The following is a 13,512-nucleotide window of genomic DNA, read 5'->3' on the forward strand; positions in this document are numbered from 1 at the left end:
TTCCGATCCCATAAAGTATATATATTCTTGATCAGCGTCACTAGACGGGTCGATCTAGCCATGTCCGTCTGTCCGTCCGTTTCTACGCAAACTAGTCTCTCAGTTTTAAAGCTACCGGGCTGAAACATTCCCAAAAGTCTTTTTTCTATTGCAGGTAATATATAAGTCGGAACCAGCCGGATCAGACAACTATATCTTATAGGAACTATAGGGGAAACAATTTAAAAAAAATTATATCTTTGGTGTTGTTTTACATATAACCTTCTAAGCTTAAAAGTTAAATTTTTTAATTAGTTTTGAATTTTGAATTAAATTTTATCAAAATCGGACGACTATATCATATAGCTTCCATAGGAACGATCGAAAGATAGTGGTAAAATAATATACACAAAATTAAATCTTCGGTGCTTTTCAGCATATAACCTCCTACGCTGGGAAATAACATTTTTTAATTGGTTTTAAATTTCGAATTAAATTTTTATCAAAATCAGACAACCATATCATATAGCTAATAAAAATTGGACTACTCTAACTATAGAGTTAAAAAAAAAATAGTCTAAAAATAGAATAAAGTCATTGTTTTAATAAATGAAGTCAGCAACAATCCTTAAAAATTTAACATGGTTTTACTAAAGTTAAGCATAAGCATAAAAAACATTGCTTGGTGTCGTAAAGACCATTTGATTGTACTGACCATAGTACATCATCGTCCAAGATATGGTAGGTTTACAAGATTTGATCATTCAAACCGATGAAGGAATACTGGAAAATGTTACTTGCTGAAGAAAGTAAAATTTAACATGAAATTATTAAAAACAAAAAAAAAACGATAAAAATTGCGGCAATTTTTTTAATTCATGCCAAATTTTATTTGTGGCTCGTTGCAAAAAACGCTTCATGTTTTTCAGTTGATTACTTATTTTTTAATTTGTACCTATGGTACAAATTTATTAATTTAAACATTGTATAGGAACTCATTAATATGTAATTAGTTTAGCAAAACTGGCAACTAAAAAAAATTCAATTACAAGAGACCATGGCTGACCGCCAAGTTCTATTTGCACTTAAGGTGGTCATCCCGTGTTAAAACTGTTTGTCTAAATGTATTTCGAACATTTTTTCCAACTAACGGTTAAAAGATACAATTTGAAATTCCATATATTTAGGTAATGTTTATGTACATTAGTTAATTAATTTTGAGTAAAACAAAATAAACACTAGAAGTTAGAGCACGATAAAGTAAGGGTTGTAAAAAAAAAAAATAACAATCCGCTGGCTATCAGGATTCGGACTGAACGAGTGATTTCATTAAAAAAAATTCAAAGGCATTTTAATCATTTAATATGTTAGAAAACATCAAGGTTTTTTTTATTCCTCCTGTACGATATAGTTGTCCGATTCTACTCGTTTTCACTTAATAATAGATTTCAGACTTTTGTAAAGGTTGCATCTCGATAGTTAGCACTACACTTGTTATTATTATACATTTTTGCTTAGTTACAAATTAATTGCTAATAATTTTTTTGATAAACGGATCGATTTGAAAATATTTTTTCCATCCGTCTGGACGTTAAAATAAAAATTGTATTCATTATTGACCATCATCCAGAATACCGTGATAAAAATTAAATTAAATAATACTCATTTAAGTGTCTTAAATTAGACTACTAAGTTATGTTTATTGAGCATACATATGTATATCATGTTAAAGACAAAACGCAGGGAACGTAAAAATTTGATGGCTTTGCTAAACAACTTTGGGTTTCTAGAACTTAATGTACGTTTTTGTGAAAATTGTATCTTATAGTAGATAAGGCATACACACATTGCATACGTATATTTTTATTTCTGGAGAATACTGTTAAAGCAAAAACTTACGAAAATTATTTTTCGGAATTATAAGCTATCTTTATTGATTTGGATTATAGAAAACAAAGCGTGACACAATTTAAACCTTGTGAAAGACATTTGCTAAAACTTAAAATTAAGTGCTATCGGTTAGCATTTGTCCTTAAAATACCAATTAGGGCACGTTCACCATATCACACACTGGTTGATCTAGTATAGCAGAGGCGCCTAAAAATACTTCCAGATGGAAGATATTCAGTAAAAAATTATTGTACTGCTATTATGGACCCAATAAGATAAATGAAATAATAAAAACAAGAAAAAAAACCATACGTTAAGGAAGCAATATACTAGAAAGTGACTTTTTAACACATAAATTCAATTGCATACTTTTAGCTTAAGTAAAATATCAGAATTTATTTTTTTTTTTAAATCAATTTTAAAATTCACAACTGAACATTTTTCGGTTAAACGCCGATGTTTGCCTTTTAAAACATCGGAAATGCTACGATTTCTGACCAACTGAGATTTCAAAGCACAATCGAATTGGCAACTTTTTCTTTATCTAAAATCTATCTATGTACATAAATACACCACTTAAAAGGTTCACTGAAGAAACATTAACATTAAAACAATAACACAACACAAAATGACATAACAATTACTCAGTTTTAGGTTTATACCTTTATTTTTAATATTCATTTTATTAAACGACAATTAGACGCGATTTAAGAGTAAAAATTAATATTTTTGTGGAACGTGCACAGGTTTTTTGTCATTTCCCTCGGTAACCGTAGCGCGCACGACTTTTTCTTTCCCAAAAGTCTTCTTTCTATTGCGGGTAGTACATAAGTCGGAACCAGCCGGATCGGAAAACTATATCTTATAGCTCCCATAGGAACTATCGGGGAAAAAATTTAAAAAAAATATATATTTTTCGTATTTTTTAACATATACTTCTCTAAGCTTGGACATAACATTTTTAAATTAGTTCTGAATTTCGATTTAAATTTTATCAAAATCGGACGACTATATCATATAGCTCCCATAGGAATAATCGGAAAATTAGTGGTAAAATAATTTTGAAAAATTATATCTTCGGTGTTTTTTAACTTATAACCTCCACCATTTTTTATTTAGTTTTGAATTTCGAATTAAATTTTATCAAAATCGGGCGACTATATCATATAGCTGCCATAGGAACGATCGGAAAATTAGTCGGAAAACATGAAACAAAAGTTATATCTTTTGTGTTTTTAAACATATAACCTTATAAACTTGAAAATAACATTTTCTAAGTATTTCTGAATTTCGAATCAAATTTTACTGAAATCGGACGACTATATCATATAGCTGTCATAGGAACGATCGGATAATTGGTGGGAAATAATGTGAAACAAATTATAGCTTTCGGTCTTTTTGACATTTTATCTTATAATATTGGGAATATAAATTTTTATATTTTTAGGAATTTCGAATTCAATTTGATAAAATTATTGATTATTTTTTATAACTGCAAGGGTATACAAGCTTCGGCTTGCCGAAGTTAACTTCCTTTCTTGTTTTCCGTATATTCCTTTCGAAGCTATAAGATCCGTCTGGTTCCGACTTTTATACGCTGGTCGAAACTTACCTTTTATAAAATCAGGCATCAATGAAAAGGTAATTTAAATGACGTTTCAATGATACAATACTTTTTTTAACCTATTTAGAATTATTGAAAATGATTAATTTTTGTGAAAATCTACTTCTATAACTTTTTTCTTCGTCTTGAAAATAAAATTAAGTTTTTGAATGCAAAAAGTTTCTTACAACCAAAAAATTAGTAACTGCAACAAGAATTTTTTAAAAATCATTTTGTTTATACTTTTATGATCAAAAATAATATAAATATAAAAATAATAAAAAATATAAACCAAAAATCGTCGCTGTTGTGAACTCTATTGTCTAAGCCACAGGCAGAACTCAGGATGGCCCGATGATCTGGAATGCTGTAAAAGAAAACTTCTAATAGACCTAAAGAAAAAATTCTGGTAAATTTAGTATATGCGCGTGGAGTATTACTATTTTTAGCAGAACTTTAGAATGGTAGTGCGCATCACCAGGTTTAATAGGCATTAACATTTTTAATTATTATTTTAATGGCGCGTAGTTTATACATGCCGAAATAAATAAACTAAAACTTATATTTTAAAGTATTACACTAGTCGGCATAAGTTTTGACAAAAGTTTTTTTTTTGACAAAAGAAAAGTTGAACTTGCTTCGTTTAACTTTTGGCATCAACGGAAAGGTCATTTAAATTCCGTTTGAATGATGCACTACTTTTCTTAACCCATTCAGTACTTATTAAAAATTCCGAATTTGTGAGAAAATCCACTTTTTGAATTTTTTTCCTCGACTTGAAAATTTAAATATTTTGATGTAAAACGTTTGTTAAAACAAAAATAATAGTATCTGCAAAAAACATTTTTCAAAAAAAAATGTTCTATATTTTGTATGATTTTTTGAAAATATTTAGAAATACGTATTAAATTGAAATGAATTGAAAAAAATGAAAAAACCCTTTGAGAGGCTATAATGATTTCAGTCAGAAATTTGCAAAGCAGTGAAGGAGTCGTTTCCGACCCCATAAAGTATATATATTCTTGATCAGCGTCACTAGACGGGTCGATCTAGCCATGTCCGTCTGTCCGTCCGTTTCTACGCAAACTAGTCTCTCAGTTTTAAAGCTACCGGGCTGAAACATTCCCAAAAGTCTTTTTTCTATTGCAGGTAATATATATATATATTTGAATGATGCACTAGTTTTCTTAACCCATTCAGTACTTATTAAAAATTCCGAATTTGTGAGAAAATCCACTTTTTGAATTTTTTTCCTCGACTTGAAAATTTAAATATTTTGATGTAAAACGTTTGTTAAAACAAAAATAATAGTATCTGCAAAAAACATTTTTCAAAAAAAAATGTTCTATATTTTGTATGATTTTTTGAAAATATTTAGAAATACGTATTAAATTGAAATGAATTGAAAAAAATGAAAAAACCCTTTGAGAGGCTATAATGATTTCAGTCAGAAGTTTGCAAAGCAGTGAAGGAGACGTTTCCGACCCCATAAAGTATATATATTCTTGATCAGCGTCACTAGACGGGTCGATCTAGCCATGTCCGTCTGTCTGTCCGTTTCTACGCAAACTAGTCTCTCAGTTTTAAAGCTACCGGGCTGAAACATTCCCAAAAGTCTTTTTTCTATTGCAGGTTGTCTGATCCGGCTGGTTCCGACTTATATATATATGTCGGAACCAGCCGGATCAGACAACTATATCTTATAGGAACTATAGGGAAAACAATTAAAAAAAAATTATATCTTTGGTGTTTTTTTACATATAACCTTCTAAGCTTAAAAGTTAAATTTTTTAATTAGTTTTGAATTTTGAATTAAATTTTATCAAAATCGGACGACTATATCATATAGCTGCCATAGGAACGATTGAAAGATAGTGGTAAAATAATATACACAAAATTAAATCTTCGGTGCTTTTCAGCATATAACCTCCTACGCTGGGAAATAACATTTTTTAATTGGTTTTAAATTTCGAATTAAATTTTTATCAAAATCGGACAACCATATCATATAGCTGCCATAGAAACGATCTCAAAATTAGTCGTCAAATATAAAGAAAAATTGTATCCTTGGTGTTCGTTTACATATAACCTCCTACGCTTGGAAATAACATTTTTTAATTGGTTTAGAATTTCGAATTAAATTTTATCAAAATCGGACAACCATATCATATAGCTGCCATAGAAACGATCTCAAAATTAGTCGTCAAATATAAAGAAAAATTGTATCTTTGATGTTTTTTTACATATAACCTCCTACGCTTGGAAATAACATTTTTTAATTGGTTTAGAATTTCGAATTAAAGTTTATCAAAATCGGACAACCATATCATATAGCTGCCATAGAAACGATCTCAAAATAAGTCAGAAAATATGAAAAAATTATATCATTTGTGTTTTTTCACATATAACCTTCTAAGCTTGGAAATAACATTTTTTGAAGTTTTAAGAATTTTGAATTCAATTTAATAAAAATTGGACTACTCTAACTATAGAGTTAAAAAAAAATAGTCTAAAAATAGAATAAAGTCATTTTTTTAATAAATGAAGTCAGCAACAGTCCTTAAAAATTTCACATGGTTTTACTAAAGTTAAGCATAAGCATAAAAAACATTGCTTGGTGTCGTAAAGACCATTTGATTGTACTGACCATAGTACATCATCGTCCAAGATATGGTAGGGTTACAAGATTTGATCATTCAAACCGATGAAGGAATACTGGATTCATCGGGAAAATGTTACTTGCTGAAGAAAGTAAAATTTAACATGAAATTATTAAAAACAAAAAAAAAACGATAAAAATTGCGGCAATTTTTTTAATTCATGCCAAATTTTATTTGTGGCTCGTTGCAAAAAACGCTTCATGTTTTTCAGTTGATTACTTATTTTTTAATTTGTACCTATGGTACAAATTTATTAATTTAAACATTGTATAGGAACTCATTAATATGTAATTAGTTTAGCAAAACTGGCAACTAAAAAAAATTCAATTACAAGAGACCATGGCTGACCGCCAAGTTCTATTTGCACTTAAGGTGGTCATCCCGTGTTAAAACTGTTTGTCTAAATGTATTTCGAACATTTTTTCCAACTAACGGTTAAAAGATACAATTTGAAATTCCATATATTTAGGTAATGTTTATGTACATTAGTTAATTAATTTTGAGTAAAACAAAATAAACACTAGAAGTTAGAGCACGATAAAGTAAGGGTTGTAAAAAAAAAAATAATAATCCGCTGGCTATCAGAATTCGGACTGAACGGGTGATTTCATTAAAAAAAATTCAAAGGCATTTTAATCATTTAATATGTTAGAAAACATCAAGGTTTTTTTTATTCCTCCTATACGATATAGTTGTCCGATTCTACTCGTTTTCACTTAATAATAGATTTCAGACTTTTGTAAAGGTTGCATCTCGATAGTTAGCACTACACTTGTTATTATTATACATTTTTGCTTAGTTACAAATTAATTGCTAATAATTTTTTTGATAAACGGATCGATTTGAAAATATTTTTTCCATCCGTCTGGACGTTAAAATAAAAATTGTATTCATTATTGACCATCATCCAGAATACCGTGATAAAAATTAAATTAAATAATACTCATTTAAGTGTCTTAAATTAGACTACTAAGTTATGTTTATTGAGCATACATATGTATATCATGTTAAAGACAAAACGCAGGGAACGTAAAAATTTGATGGCTTTGCTAAACAACTTTGGGTTTCTAGAACTTAATGTACGTTTTTGTGAAAATTGTATCTTATAGTAGATAAGGCATACACACATTGCATACGTATATTTTTATTTCAGGAGAATACTGTTAAAGCAAAAACTTACGAAAATTATTTTTCGGAATTATAAGCTATCTTTATTGATTTGGATTATAGAAAACAAAGCGTGACACAATTTAAACCTTGTGAAAGACATTTGCAAAAACTTAAAATTAAGTGCTATCGGTTAGCATTTGTCCTTAAAATACCAATTAGGGCACGTTCACCATATCACACACTGGTTGATCTAGTATAGCAGAGGCGCCTAAAAATACTTCCAGATGGAAGATATTCAGTAAAAAATTATTGTACTGCTATTATGGACCCAATAAGATAAATGAAATAATAAAAACAAGAAAAAAAACCATACGTTAAGGAAGCAATATACTAGAAAGTGACTTTTTAACACATAAATTCAATTGCATACTTTTAGCTTAAGTAAAATATCAGAATTTATTTTTTTTTTAAAATCAATTTTAAAATTCACAACTGAACATTTTTCGGTTTAACGCCGATGTTTGCCTTTTAAAACATCGGAAATGCTACGATTTCTGACCAACTGAGATTTCAAAGCACAATCGAATTGGCAACTTTTTCTTTATCTAAAATCTATCTATGTACATAAATACACCACTTAAAAGGTTCACTGAAGAAACATTAACATTAAAACAATAACACAACACAAAATGACATAACAATTACTCAGTTTTAGGTTTATACCTTTATTTTTAATATTCATTTTGTTAAACGACAATTAGACGCGATTTAAGAGTAAAAATTAATATTTTTGTGGAACGTGCACAGGTTTTTTTTCATTTCCCTCGGTAACCGTAGCGCGCACGAATTAAAGAGACCAAAAATGAAATTACCGTTAGTTTTATTGTCTGATAAAAAATATTTTTAGGACAAAAAATCGCCAATATCAGACTTATGTTTTTTTATTTGTAACTTACAAAATCAACCAATGTGCATATACAACATTAATGTATACTATTGGTGTAAGAGTTTTTTCCTAAAGAGCCTAGTACTCACAGCGACGGAAACCGCGAACACTTGTAGGAGTGAACGAGGTAAGTATGCGGCTAACGCCTTTCGTTAAGAAAATACCAGAAAAAATACCAGTCTTATCGAAGGAATTTCAGTAAGCACCGTTGGCCGTGGCTGAAGGAAAAAAAAAGTAAATCATTGGCTGTGTCCGTGCAGAAGCCCGCGTCGAAACCAAAGTTTAAAAATGGAAGGCTGGATTGGATTCCAGCACTGCCTGTGGATTTGCAGTGTTCCAGTATTGCTATACGTATACTTCGGTTCGGAACCGCTTCGTTTTCTCTGTTACATACTTTCTGACGAATCTACCAATTTTTCGAACGTTCCGATGACTATGATATAATGCTCCGATTTCGATGAAATTGAATTCGAAACTTAGAACTAATTGATAAAAGGTTTATTCCAAGAGTAGGAAATTATATGTGAAACACATAATTTTTATACAGAGGGTATAATGATTTCAGTCAGAAGTTTGCAACGCAGTGAAGGAGACGTTTCCGATATATATATTCTTGATCAGCGTCACAAGACGAGTCGATCTAGCCATGTCCGTCTGTCCGTCCGCTTCTACGCAAACTAGTCTCTCAGTTTTAAAGCTATCGGGCTGAAACTTTCTTTCTTCTATTGCAGGTAGTACATAAGTCGGAACCAGCCGGATCGGAAAACTATATCCTATAACTCCCATAGGAACTATCGGGGAAAAAATTAAAAAAAATATATATCTTTCGTGTTTTCTAACATATACCTCTCTAAGCTTGGATATAACATTTTTTATTTGGTTTTAAATTTCGAATTAAATTTTATCAAAATCGGGCGACTATATCATATAGCTGCCATAGGAACGATCGGAAAATTAGTCGGAAAACATGAAACAAAAGTTATATCTTTTGTGTTTTTAAACATATAACCTTATAAACTTGAAAATAACATTTTCTAAGTATTTCTGAATTTCGAATCAAATTTTACTGAAATCGGACGACTATATCATATAGCTGTCATAGGAACGATCGGATAATTAGTGGGAAATAATGTGAAACAAATTATAGCTTTCGGTCTTTTTGACATTTTATCTTATAATATTGGGAATATAAATTTTTATATTTTTAAGAATTTCGAATTCAATTTGATAAAATTATTGATTATTTTTTATAACTGCAAGGGTATACAAACTTCGGCTTGCCGAAGTTAACTTCCTTTCTTGTTTTCCGTATATTCCTTTCGAAGCTATAAGATCCGTCTGGTTCCGACTTTTATACGCTGGTCGAAACTTACCTTTTATAAAATCAGGCATCAATGAAAAGGTAATTTAAATGACGTTTCAATGATACAATACTTTTTTTTAACCTATTTAGAATTATTGAAAATGACTAATTTTTGTGAAAATCTACTTCTATAACTTTTTTCTTCGTCTTGAAAATAAAATTAAGTTTTTGAATGCAAAAAGTTTCTTACAATAAAAAAATTAGTAACTGCAACAAGAATTTTTTAAAAATCATTTTGTTTATACTTTTATGATCAAAAATAATATAAATATAAAAATAATAAAAAATATAGACCAAAAATCGTCGCTGTTGTGAACTCTATTGTCTAAGCCACAGGCAGAACTCAGGATGGCCCGATGATCTGGAATGCTGTAAAAGAAAACTTCTAATAGACCTAAAAAAAAAATTCTGGTAAATTTAGTATATGCGCGTGGAGTATTACTATTTTTAGCAGAACTTAAGAATGGTAGTGCGCATCACCAGGTTTAATAGGCATTAACATTTTTAATTATTATTTTAATGGCGCGTAGTTTATACATGCCGAAATAAATAAAGTAAAACTTATATTTTAAAGTATTACACTAGTCGGCATAAGTTTTGACAAAAGTTTTTTTTTTGACAAAAGAAAAGTTGAACTTGCTTCGTTTAACTTTTGGCATCAACGGAAAGGTCATTTAAATTCCGTTTGAATGATGCACTACTTTTCTTAACCCATTCAGTACTTATTAAAAAATTCCGAATTTGTGAGAAAATCAACTTTTTGAATTTTTTTCCTCGACTTGAAAATTTAAATATTTTGATGTAAAACGTTTGTTAAAACAAAAATAATAGTATCTGCAAAAAACATTTTTCAAAAAAAAATTCTATAATTTGTATGATTTTTTGAAAATATTTAGAAATACGTATTGAATTGAAATGAATTGAAAAAAATGAAAAAAAAACCTTTCAGAGGCTATAATGATTTCAGTCAGAAGTTTGCAAAGCAGTGAAGGAGACGTTTCCGACCCCATAAAGTATATATATTCTTGATCAGCGTCACTAGACGGGTCGATCTACCATGTCCGTCTGTCCGTCCGTTTCTACGCAAACTAGTCTCTCAGTTTTAAAGCTACCGGGCTGAAACATTCCCAAAAGTCTTTTTTCTATTGCAGGTAATATATAAGTCGGAACCAGCCGGATCAGACAACTATATCTTATAGGAACTATAGGGGAAACAATTTAAAAAAAATTATATCTTTGGTGTTGTTTTACATATAACCTTCTAAGCTTAAAAGTTAAATTTTTTAATTAGTTTTGAATTTTGAATTAAATTTTATCAAAATCGGACGACTATATCATATAGCTGCCATAGGAACGATCGAAAGATAGTGGTAAAATAATATACACAAAATTAAATCTTCGGTGCTTTTCAGCATATAACCTCCTACGCTGGGAAATAACATTTTTTAATTGGTTTTAAATTTCGAATTAAATTTTTATCAAAATCGGACAACCATATCATATAGCTGCCATAGAAACGATCTCAAAATTAGTCGTCAAATATAAAGAAAAATTGTATCCTTGGTGTTCGTTTACATATAACCTCCTACGCTTGGAAATAACATTTTTTAATTGGTTTAGAATTTCGAATTAAATTTTATCAAAATCGGACAACCATATCATATAGCTGCCATAGAAACGATCTCAAAATTAGTCAGAAAATATGAAAAAATGATATCTTTTGTGTTTTTTCACATATAACCTTCTAAGCTTGGAAATAACATTTTTTGAAGTTTTAAGAATTTTGAATTCAATTTAATAAAAATTGGACTACTCTAACTATAGAGTTAAAAAAAAAATAGTCTAAAAATAGAATAAAGTCATTTTTTTAATAAATGAAGTCAGCAACAATCCTTAAAAATTTCACATGGTTTTACTAAAGTTAAGCATAAGCATTAAAAGCATTGCTTGGTGTCGTAAAGACCATTTGATTGTACTGACCATAGTATATCATCGTCCAAGATATGGTAGGTTTACAAGATTTGATCATTCAAACCGATGAAGGAATACTGGATTCATCGGGAAAATGTTACTTGCTGAAGAAAGTAAAATTTAACATGAAATTATTAAAAACAAAAAAAAAACGATAAAAATTGCGGCAATTTTTTTAATTCTCTCAGTTTTAAAGCTACCGGGCTGAAACATTCCCAAAAGTCTTTTTTCTATTGCAGGTAATATATAAGTCGGAACCAGCCGGATCAGACAACTATATCTTATAGGAACTATAGGGGAAACAATTAAAAAAAAAATATATATCTTTGGTGTTGTTTTACATATAACCTTCTAAGCTTAAAAGTAAAATTTTTAAATTAGTTTTGAATTTTGAATTAAATTTTATCAAAATCGGACGACTATATCATATAGCTGCCATAGGAACGATCGAAAGATAGTGGTAAAATAATATACACAAATCTTCGGTGCTTTTCAGCATATAACCTCCTACGCTGGGAAATAACATTTTTTAATTGGTTTTAAATTTCGAATTAAATTTTTATCAAAATCAGACAACCATATCATATAGCTGCCATAGAAACGATCTCAAAATTAGTCGTCAAGTATAAATAAAAATTGTATCCTTGGTATTCGTTTACATATAACCTCCTACGCTTGGAAATAACATTTTTTAATTGGTTTAGAATTTCGAATTAAATTTTATCAAAATCGGACAACCATATCATATAGCTGCCATAGAAACGATCTCAAAATTAGTCAGAAAATATGAAAAAATGATATCTTTTGTGTTTTTTCACATATAACCTTCTAAGCTTGGAAATAACATTTTTTGAAGTTTTAAGAATTTTGAATTCAATTTAATAAAAATTGGACTACTCTAACATATAGAAGTAAAAAAAAATAGTCTAAAATAAGAATAAAGTCATTTTTTTAATAAATGAAGTCAGCAACAATCCTTAAAAATTTCACATGGTTTTACTAAAAAAAAAGCATTGCTTGGTGTCGTAAAGACCATTTGATTGTACTGACCATAGTATACAAGATTTGATCATTCAAACCGATGAAGGAATACTGGATTCATCGGGAAAATGTTACTTGCTGAAGAAAGTAAAATTTAACATGAAATTATTAAAAACAAAAAAAAAACGATAAAAATTTCCGCAATTTTTTTTAATTCATGCCAAATTTTATTTGTGGCTCGTTGCAAAAAACGCGTCATGTTTTTCAGTTGTTTATTTATTTTTTAATTTGTACATATATTACAAATTTATTAATTTAAAAATTTTATAGGAACTCATTAATATGTAATTAGTTTAGCAAAACTGGCAACTAAAAAAAATTCAATTACAAGAGACAATGGCTGACCGCCAAGTTCTATTTGCACTTAAGGTGGTCATCCCGTGTTAAAACCGTTTGTCTAAATGTATTTAAAACATTTTTTTCAACTAACGGTTAAAAGATACAATTTGAAATTCCATATATTTAGGTAATGTTTATGTACATTAGTTAATTAATTTTGAGTAAAACAAAACAAACACTAGAAGTTAGAGCACGATAATGTAAGGGTTGTAAAAAAAAAATAATCCGCTGGCTATCAGGATTCGGACTAAACGAGTGATTTCATTAAAAAAAATTCAAAGGCATTTTAATCATTTAATATGTTAGAAAACATCAAGGTTTTTTTTTGATTCCTCCTATACGATATAGTTGTCCGATTCTACTCGTTGTCACTTAACCCTTATGTTAGTAACCAACTTTACCGACGTCGTTTAGCAACCGGGTACCCAATTCCGAATATTAAATTTTTTTTTATTTTATTAAAAAATTTTTTGTCCAAAATATTTTTTTTCTTGAAATATTAATAGTAAGTGAAAATGTAAGAAAAAAAAAAATAATAACATAGAGTTGTGAATGACATCTGAAACCTATTTGGGACAGTCCAGGTACGACGATGGGATTGAGGAGATTC

The sequence above is a fragment of the Drosophila biarmipes genome, unplaced genomic scaffold, assembly GCF_025231255.1.
Source record: "Drosophila biarmipes strain raj3 unplaced genomic scaffold, RU_DBia_V1.1 ptg000017l, whole genome shotgun sequence".
Classification (NCBI taxonomy): domain Eukaryota; kingdom Metazoa; phylum Arthropoda; class Insecta; order Diptera; family Drosophilidae; genus Drosophila; species Drosophila biarmipes.